The following is a 9,361-nucleotide window of genomic DNA, read 5'->3' as shown; positions in this document are numbered from 1 at the left end:
TTCTACTGGTAAAATAGGCCCAGTCTCCTCTAGGACTGACTTTGGTAACTGCTTTTTGTTCTTTGCCTTTATTCTAGAGCAGAGATGGCCCATATTTTAAAAAAGTGGTTTTTATGTTTCTATTTGTTTTGATTTCTAGGACCATGTTTAGATGACAAAAACACCAGATTGAAAGACAGTCCATCTGGTATCTTTGGCTTTCATAAAAGCCAGTTTGAATCACATCATAGTTGATCCAATGACAGGAAAACACATATTTACTCAAAATATGGTTAATGTGATGTCTCTCAAGAATCCTGGATTTTGTCGCCTTGGACACTTCAGGCTTTAATTTCCAGTTTATCCCCCTTTTCCTTTCTTTGATTTGAGAAGCCTCATGAAGAGTGGAAGGAATCTGGGATTGAGAGAGACCCAGAGACAAATTCCAGGTTTTCCACTTTAGAGCGTTTACCCTTGGGGACGATACTCAATCTCTATGACCCCCCCCCCAGTTTCTTCATTTGATGTAAGGACGTTAATACCTACCCTAGGATTTAGGGGAGGGCTAACTCAGCAAACCCATGTGAGAGCCAGCAAATTCATAGCACACGGCCCCAAACTGGTGTCTACCTTGATCCTGTTGTTTTTTATTTTCTTAGTTTTTTTGGTGTTTGTTTTCCCTCACTATTTTTCTTTGCTTTAAAAAATAACAGAAGAAGTATATGGATCTTCTTATGCATTTGAGTGGATATCTGAAAATTGAATATTTAGGAGTTGTTACTTGTAAATGGCATGGGTTTCTAAGACAAGTATTTAATTAGAATGGGCTTTTCAATAACAATACAGTTATCTGGAGTAATCTGGAGTTAGGGCCTCATATATAGGAGTATGACCTGTCAAGAGATACTCACTCTCCTGGATAAAGAAGGGAGGAGAGTGCCACAATGTTAATTATTTAAGCTCCTTTATCTGTAAACATCTCTCAGACCCTCATGATTCTGCTTGTTGCCCATAAACATTACCATGCTGTTGTATACTTTCCTTGAGAAGGTTCTAAAAGTATAGAAAGGAAATTTTGATCTGTGGTAAAAGTTCAGGTTGATCACCCTTCTCTGCCTGTGTAGTTTTGTTCAGTATTGCTTTGAAGCTCCAGCTGGAATATTCACTTGAAGCAACCTTTTTCTCTCTAAAGTTACTCTGCACAGTGAACCTAGGAATGGCCCAGCGGATGACTGGAACGAGCAGAATGCCTGCACGGGCTTAGCCAGGGAGGTGGTTGGAGAAGTAAGTAGGCACAGGTGCTTTCTTTGGGAAGTGAAGTGATTTTCTGCTGACAGCTTAAGGTACTGTGTAAACATTAGCCACAAAACAAATATGAATCCTCACGGTGGCCCCGGTCACTCCGTAAGCCCTGCTTACTTTAGGAACAGCTGTGATAAAGGGGGAGGAAACATCTGAAGGCAAATCCAACCCATAAAACATACTAAAGTCTACAGTATTAAACTCCATGATGGAGAGGATGAATTCAGACTGCAAACAAGAGAAACCAGGAAAGAAATGAGGAGGCCTGGCATGGGCAGGGGGGCAATGTTTGTCAATGTTGTATGCGAGAGCTCCAATAAGGATTTGGTATGTGACAGAGGTAAAGGGAGAGGCAGCCCTAACTAACTTTATTAGCACAGCTCGGCGAGTTTGGCCTTGTCCATAAACCATGTGTTGTCTGATGGTGTCACTTACCCATTGTGTTTGTATGCCTCAAAAACAGAGTATTAAAATAATACGGTTCGTAACAGGAAATACACAGATACTCACTGAAGGGACTTTGTTGGGACACTGAGTCTTGCTTGGAGCCAAAATCAGAAGGCCTGGCCTTTCTGGTGCTTTGGTGGGATGAGAAGAAATACAGCTGGAGTCTGACATTGTGCCCTGCCCCCCACCCCCACCTCATTGTCTCCATTACCTGGATTTCCATCTCTGAGGGGAGACACCAGATATCGATGGAGATGGTTTAGAAATATGGAATGGCTGTGGCAAGAGACGACGAGGAACTCTTCTGGATGTACAGGAGAACACTTCCAAGTGCTGTGAGCGGCCACGGGGAGACACCACAGCCAATGGTTATTTTTGCTTCCTGCCTTACTCCTTCCTCTGACAATGCCTGTCTTCTTGTCTTCAGGAGAAACTGCATACATGGAAAAAGCCACAGCTAAGTGGGATGATGCTTGCTGAGTCCATCCCTAAACCTTTCCATCTGCCCATCACCATTCCTTTCACCCCCCTCCCCCACTTCACGCTCAACTCACATGGTTTTGCTTAAAACAGACTACAGATTTCCAAGTCCCATCTACCATCCAACAGTTTTGGGATAAAAATGGAATAAGGTTCATTTTACTTTGCAAGGGTTTCTGTTAAAGAAATAGCCCGGCAGGAAACCAAGGCAATACGAGTCAGCTGTCCCCCACTGCCCCTTTTCCTTAGGTGTTGCATTTTCTGAAGGAAACCTTCCCCCAAGGATGCAGTAGGTACATTACACCTGGGGAGCTGTTCAAGGCACAAATGAAGTTCAGAGCGTGCTTCGCTATTTTGTGGATTCCGGGAAGTGCCTTCCAGGAGAAGCATTTGTCTGAATACACACACGCCCAACTCGTACATACTTGTTTTCTGGCTACAAAAATAACCATCAGCTGTGTTGTCTCCCTGGAACCCCTCAAAAAGGGAGAAGCAAGAATTTTGTTTTTGAGAGGCATTCTCCAAGACTCTGCTGCCCTGGCTCCATTACTGAAGTTCTGTCTTCCCCCTCAGTGTTTCCCTGGACCCCAGCTTCAGGGCCAAAGTGACAGGGGCATAAGGGTCACCCTGGCGGCTGTCGTCTGTAACTGCCCAGAGCCTGCATGGTGGCCACTGTGGAGTTGTGTCCTTAGCAGTGAACACTGTCTGTGAGCTTTCTCCACTGCTGAGGGGTCACCTGTTTACATCTGGACAGGGAGGGAGCCAAAGGGGCCTTTTGTTCTTTCTGTCAGTATGAGTCAGTAGACCACCATTGAGTCTCAGGGGAAGAGGGGCAAAAGCCAGATTTTTGTTTAAAAAAAAAAATGTTTTCACAGCTGACAGCTGTATGCAAACAGTAATAGTACATCGCAATGAGCATTTTAAAATATGAACAGTCAAGATTATTGGCTTTGGGTGAAAACCAAGTGATATAGGACCAAATGATTGAGTTTGTCCGATCACATCGCTCCCTTTCCTAATACACAGGCATTGGTCATTACGGGGACAAAAGCAGAAGCAATGTAGTTGGTTAAATCCTTAATCATGGAAAGTGATGAGCAACAATTTGAGGTTTATTTTTCTTTAGGACACTTTATTTATGATATACTACCATTTATCCCCAAAACACACATTTAGTGAGTTAGAAAAAGATGTCCCTTTTGTAATCCTATAAAAGGTACACAGCTAGGTAAGTAGGATGCAGACTGGGCACTTGTGTAGGACACAACTTAAGCAACTGTACATGGCATGCTGCCTGAAGTTTCATCCTAGCCCCTGTTTTCTCTGTGAGCTTTTTGTATACCTTCTGTGCTTTTGTTTTATTATGAACTGTATAAAGGCAAGAGTGCATGGAAATGTACTGGGACCTAGAAGAGAAACAATCAGTGAGGGAACCAACCCAGTCTCAAAACATACATTCAAGATATCTGGAATGGTTCCTACAGAATTGGCGATGATGTGTAGAAATGTGCTGTCTCTGATCTAGTGAAGCAAATCCGTTTTCAGAAACTATAATCTGATAAATGTCACTTACCCTCCATTTCTCTCCTGGACTGATGTTTTCCTTCCTTACAGAAAACACACAACCATAGTTTATTATAATAGCCTTGTATGATACTAGAACCACTTCTTGAAAGCCCTGAAGTTAGCTGTATTTTGAAGGATGAAAAGGATTATGCATGAGTCTTTGCCACCCAGACTTGTAGAATCCTAGCTATTCAGCAGGCCTCTTGCAAGGAATCGGAAAGAAGAAGGAAAAAAAAATAGTGTCATTTGACCCCAGAGTTTCTCCATAGGCTTGATGAGGCTTAAAAGACCCTCCCCTCCACCACTGTGCTTGGTGGAGGAATGGTCCCATTTAGTGAAAACACGGATGGTTTCTGTGTGTATAAACTACACCCACATGGCGCTAATGTTTGGCACCTCTAACTCTTGCCGCTGTGGGCTGAGAAACAGATCCTCACCACCCGTCTTGTGTCTTTTCTGTTTCTGACTGCAGATGATAGCATTTCTGTTTAGTTGAGAAAGCAGCAGATGCTGCATATGCCTAAGACTTCCAGGATGTACCGTAAAGGAAACAGGTTATTGCAGCCACACACGGATGTGGGAAAAGACGTTTCTTCCATCACTGCTGAAAGGTGGGATGGGTGAGTGGGCGTCTGCTGTACATTCTTGCGTAATTAGTGCTGCAGGTTTGGGCTGCTCCCTTTAAGCACGACGTCACTCAGATCCTCTGCGCCTCTTGGGGACGGGCTAATGCAGGCACATGGACTGTTTCGAAGCCAAGACAGAGACTTCAGACTCTCCCCGAATGTGGAAGTGGTGGCCAGGAATAGCAAATGCCAGGCCTCCCCGAAGCCTCTCCTGCTCTCTTCAGGCTGAGAACAGTACATGCAAGCATCACTAGGTGGCATAGCTGCCTTGGTGTATTATTCTCGTGGAGCCAAGCTTGTAACTGCTGTGGGATACTTTGATGATCTACCTGATAGGATTCATATCCAGGCCCAGACACAATTTATTCTGATCAAGTGGAAGATTCCATTAGCAGCAGATCACTAGATGGACTCCAGGAGAAAAAGAAGGCATGCCTTAGGGTCTGTCACCACAAACACCTGCACGGTACAGTTCACCTTGCCCAGGCTGTGGCTGAGACAGAGCTGCTGAGTGGAGCTCAGGCGTTCAAGTTCATGATTCAGTATGCCCCACCCCTGCCAGCCCCTACCCCCCCCCACACACACCCCTTACCCATCCTCAACTTAGGAGGAATCAGGAAAGTTTCAAGAAAAAGGAATACATAAATATCTCTGTGTGTGTATACATTTGATAGTGACTACTGTGACGCTGATAGACTCAAATCAGAACTACGACAAACCCACTTGACTGGGCTGATACCTCGTTTCCCTGAACTGCACTTTTTGTCATCTCTCTAGCTGACCACTGCCTGTTAAGTCTCCCTGGAACAGAGCCAGCCTTGTCTGTTTCTTCGTTCATTGTCAATGGCTACTTTCACACAGCCACAGAGCTGAGTAATGAGACAGATACTGCACGGCTCATAAAGCCTAAAATACTTATTCTCTGGCCCTTTACAGGAAAAACTTGCCAACTCCGGCCCTCCAGAATATAGTTTGGGGAACCTTTATTCCTAGCATCGATATTTCTAACAAATTTCTTAAGTCAATACTGAGACACTTCCCATGGATAATAGAATTTCTGTAATAATGATAGTAAATATGTTTCTCGTTGACCATAAAGCATTTTGGCAATGACCTAGGCAGGTAGGTACTATGCCATTGTATATGGTGTCTGTATTCAGGGAGCTCACGAGTTAGTGTAGAAGGTCTTTTTGTGTAAAAGGGCACACAAGACACCACGGAGTAGAGAGAACACAGGAATGTTGGGGGGGAAACGTGAAATTGAGAGCCACAGAGTTAGGGTTTTAGTCTGGGTAGTGACATTGTCTTCTGTGAGGACAGCAAAACCTTTTACTGAGCACTTACTATGCACCAGACCCCATCCCGACTGCTTTACATGAAAAATTTCTTCTAGTCATGTTGAGGTAGTTATTATTATTATCCCAATTCACTGGGGGAAGAAAGGAAGTCTCAGATTAACTACTTACCAAAACAAAGCACCCACTTAGGAAGTGGGAAGCAGGGACCAAAACAGGTGTGTATGACAGGTAGCCACCACCTTGTAAGGACTCCTTCTTGGGGATATCACGTAACCTCTGGATTTCCCCCACAGGTGGCAGGATGTCACAGCACACCCTGCTCCTGGGTGCAGTGCAGAGTGTAATGTTCTCGAAGCTCTGACACTGAGCTCACTGATGGAGTAACCACACAGGGAGCAGCAAGATCCTCAGATGGGAAGGAGGTTACCATGGGTTGGACGGGTCACACAGAAGCCTGCCTCTGAGCTGGCTATCGACAGAGGAGAGAAGGGAGGAGGAGCACAGACTTCAAGGTAGATAGAAAATGTTGAGTGTCACATCCTTGACCTTGAAGGAACCGGGAAGGTTTGTGGAGAAAAATACACAGATACGTATATAATTTGAGCCTTTTAACTTGACAGTGTTCATTGCCATATTAAAAGCTCTGAGCCATCCTGCAGCTAAACACTTTTTACATTATTTAACCTACCGTTTTCCTCCTCCTGGCAGTATGGGATATGCTTTTCATAGTGTATCAGGGATCATTTATAGATCAGTATTCCTCACATTCCTGGTTAGAAATGCTGGAGTTTTACATTTCCACTCACTAGAGTCAAACCTGTATTTTCTTTTCTTTCTTTCTTTTTTTTTTTTTTTTTGATGGTAGACTGTTGGCATTTATGAAATCGTTACTTTTGTTTGAGGATGCAGACCTGGATGCTGACCCATTCTTGTGCAGTTCAGTGCATGTCCACGGAAGGAGCTGAATGCCCCAGCCGAATGGAGCCCTGCGCACCGAGCCCCCACGGGAGGGTGTTGGAGACGGGTGTGTCGCCGTGCTCATCTCTGTGTCGAGCTCCAGCATAAGTGGGAGTTCTTAGAAGCCGTGTGGCTTAATACATCTGTCTCCTTGGCGGCTGTGCCAGCTTTTCATGACAGTGCTTTTCATCATCTGAAACATGTAATTGCTTTTGACGACAACAAGAGAATTATGGCGAGAGGACTCTCTACAGTTTCCGAAAACACTGAGCCGCCTGTGCTTCAGGCCCGGTCAAGTTAAGCAGACTTGGGGCTGGAACAAGAGAGAGGGTTTGCAGACAGAAAGGGGCATCCAGCAGGGAAAGGACCTGCAGCAGCTGGCTCCATGGGCGTTTTCTTCAGAGTAAGGATTTGTGGATGGAGTTTCCCCCACCAAACCAAGGCGTGAGGGGAAGTTGGGGTGACTGTGTGTTGTGCAGACGTGGGTCTTGCCTCCCATTCAGTTCCAGGATATGGTGTATGCTTGAGGAGCCAAGTCTGAAGCAGAAACACTATAAGCAGGAAGCCCAAACCCCCCTCCCTCCACCACCAGCCCCTGTTCCAAACCTCCCCTTAGGCTTCCCACACACATGAGAGTTGTTTGAAGGGACTCTACGGCCCTTTCGGGATTGACGTCAAAGTCTCCTTGTGTCCTGAGCTTCAGAAATGTCTGCAACTGCACATGCCAGAAGATTCCTCTCCGTCAGGCAGAATAATCAAAACCAGGCTGGTTGCTAGGCCGTGATGCTCGCGGGGCTCTGTGGGTGAGGCCCACCGCCACCACCACCATTTGGGGCATGAAGCAAGGCAAACAGTTCTCCCAGAGAAAGGGTCTTGTGTGTGTTTTTTACAGAGAGCAGAGACCCTGTATCAGGAGATGTCTGTGGCTTTCTCACTTCCTGGTGTCACTGAGCTGCTGTCCTCTCTGGAGGCTAGTGGGAGAGAGGAAAGCAGAATGCAGTGTTCAGCGGTCATTTCCCAGGGAAAAGGGAGCGCTCAGATGAGTGCAAGTGGATGACCGAGGAGCAAATTTTCAAAGGATTATGAGAACCTGCAGAATAGACCTGTATATAATTTAACCTGGGATGCTGGCATATGTCATTTAGCTTTCGTATAAAGAGAAGAAGCTGGGAACGATGCTGATTTCAAGTGCATGTCTGTCAGATGAATCTCTGTGCAGTTTAGAGCCCACAGGTCACACCCTTCATTAAGATGCCAGTAGTCCCTTGTAGGCCTGTGCTCTTTTCCAGAACCCTATCTAAAGCCCTGGTTACATAAACACATGAATCACGTCTGCCTTCTGGGGAGTTTTAAAGTTACTCATTTTATCACTGTGGGAGCAAGTATCTTGGGTTGGTTGGTCTCTCCTGGAAAATAGGTCTGCAAGAAATGCTTGCTGAGTCCATGACTATCCTCTTTCTGTAACTGGGGAAACCGAGGCAAAAAAGTACTGACTAGAGACCCATGCTTCCTCTGCTTTTCTTTCCAAGTCGATTTGGGATATGAACCATTACGGGGCAACAAAGGAGTGGGGTGTTTTGTCTACTATCAGGCACACAAAAAGGGAAAAATGTAAAACCAGCAATTTTTATTTTGATTTTTTGCAAGGAAAAATGCAGGGAAAAAAAGATGCCTCTGATTTCTCGTTGAATTTTTTCTTGACCACTCTCAACACCCTCATTCTGATTTATTTCTCAAGAACAAGGCGAGAGACACTCCAAGCAGAAGTTCAAATTGCCCTTTTGAGAAGGCAGAGATGCGTTGGAGGTTGCTATTACCAGGCCCTCTAGAGGCACTTCTAGGGTCTTAATGCATTTTATTCCTTCCTACTTGTGAAAACCCAAAGCCTGTTGTTTTCCTCTTTAGGAAAAATGTGGGTATGGAATGCAGAAAGTGATCTTCGGTCTGCAGTCCTTCAAAAGCCAGGGGACACAGGTTGGTACCCCGAGAAACCTCCCTTGTTTCCTAGTCCTGCACAGAGGAGGATGCTTGGGGGGGGGGGGACTGGTCATAGGCCACCTGATGGGAAGAGAGATGATTCAGATCCTGGGCGTGAGGACAGATAGAATGCACTTACTCATGACATCAAAGACCCTCTGTGCTACCCGGGCAAGGTCACCTGGTGCCACTTCTCTGCAGGCTAAAGAACCTCTACCCCGTGCTTGCTTCGGCAGCACATATACTAAAATTGGAACGATACAGAGAAGATTAGCATGGCCCCTGTGCAAGGATGACACGCCAATTCGTGAAGCGTTCCATATTTTTAATGAATACTGTTATTCTGAAAATAAATTAATTAATTAAAAAAAAAAAGAACCTCTACCCCGTCTAGAATAAGAAGAGAAAATCGTTGTAGGCTCACACCACAGTTGGCTACAGTATGGCTAGCTGCCCCATTCAAAGTAAGAAGTTAATTAAAGACTGTGTGCATTCTGGGCAGAGTGGTCTAAAATGAGCATGTCAGGCTGCCCTAGCAGACTCAATCTAACTGAGACCCCCACTGTGAGCAAAAGATGCTCTCAAAAAAGGGCCTTGAGCTTGAAAACACACCTCCACCTTGACAAGATGTGCCCTCTGGCAGGAGGCTGGCTCTGGGTACCCAAGAGGGTCCTTGGGTTTTTTATTATTGTTGTTGGCTTTTTGTTTGTTTGTTTTATGGTGGTGGTT

At 45.2% G+C, this 9,361-nt stretch overlaps 1 non-coding gene across 1 annotated transcript; it reads left to right on the top strand.

Moving 5' to 3' along the window:
• The first annotated feature begins 8,852 nt into the window (after positions 1–8,852).
• On the top strand, positions 8,853–8,959 carry LOC122894864. Its single transcript, XR_006381871.1, has one exon. It is a non-coding gene; the product is annotated as a U6 spliceosomal RNA (small nuclear RNA).
• Positions 8,960–9,361: the final 402 nt, after the last annotated feature.

This window comes from Neovison vison, chromosome 13 (genome assembly GCF_020171115.1).
Source record: "Neovison vison isolate M4711 chromosome 13, ASM_NN_V1, whole genome shotgun sequence".
Taxonomy (NCBI): Eukaryota; Metazoa; Chordata; class Mammalia; order Carnivora; family Mustelidae; genus Neogale; species Neogale vison.
Note: the sequence above shows the minus strand (reverse complement) of the source record. Positions and strands in the feature narration are given on the sequence as shown.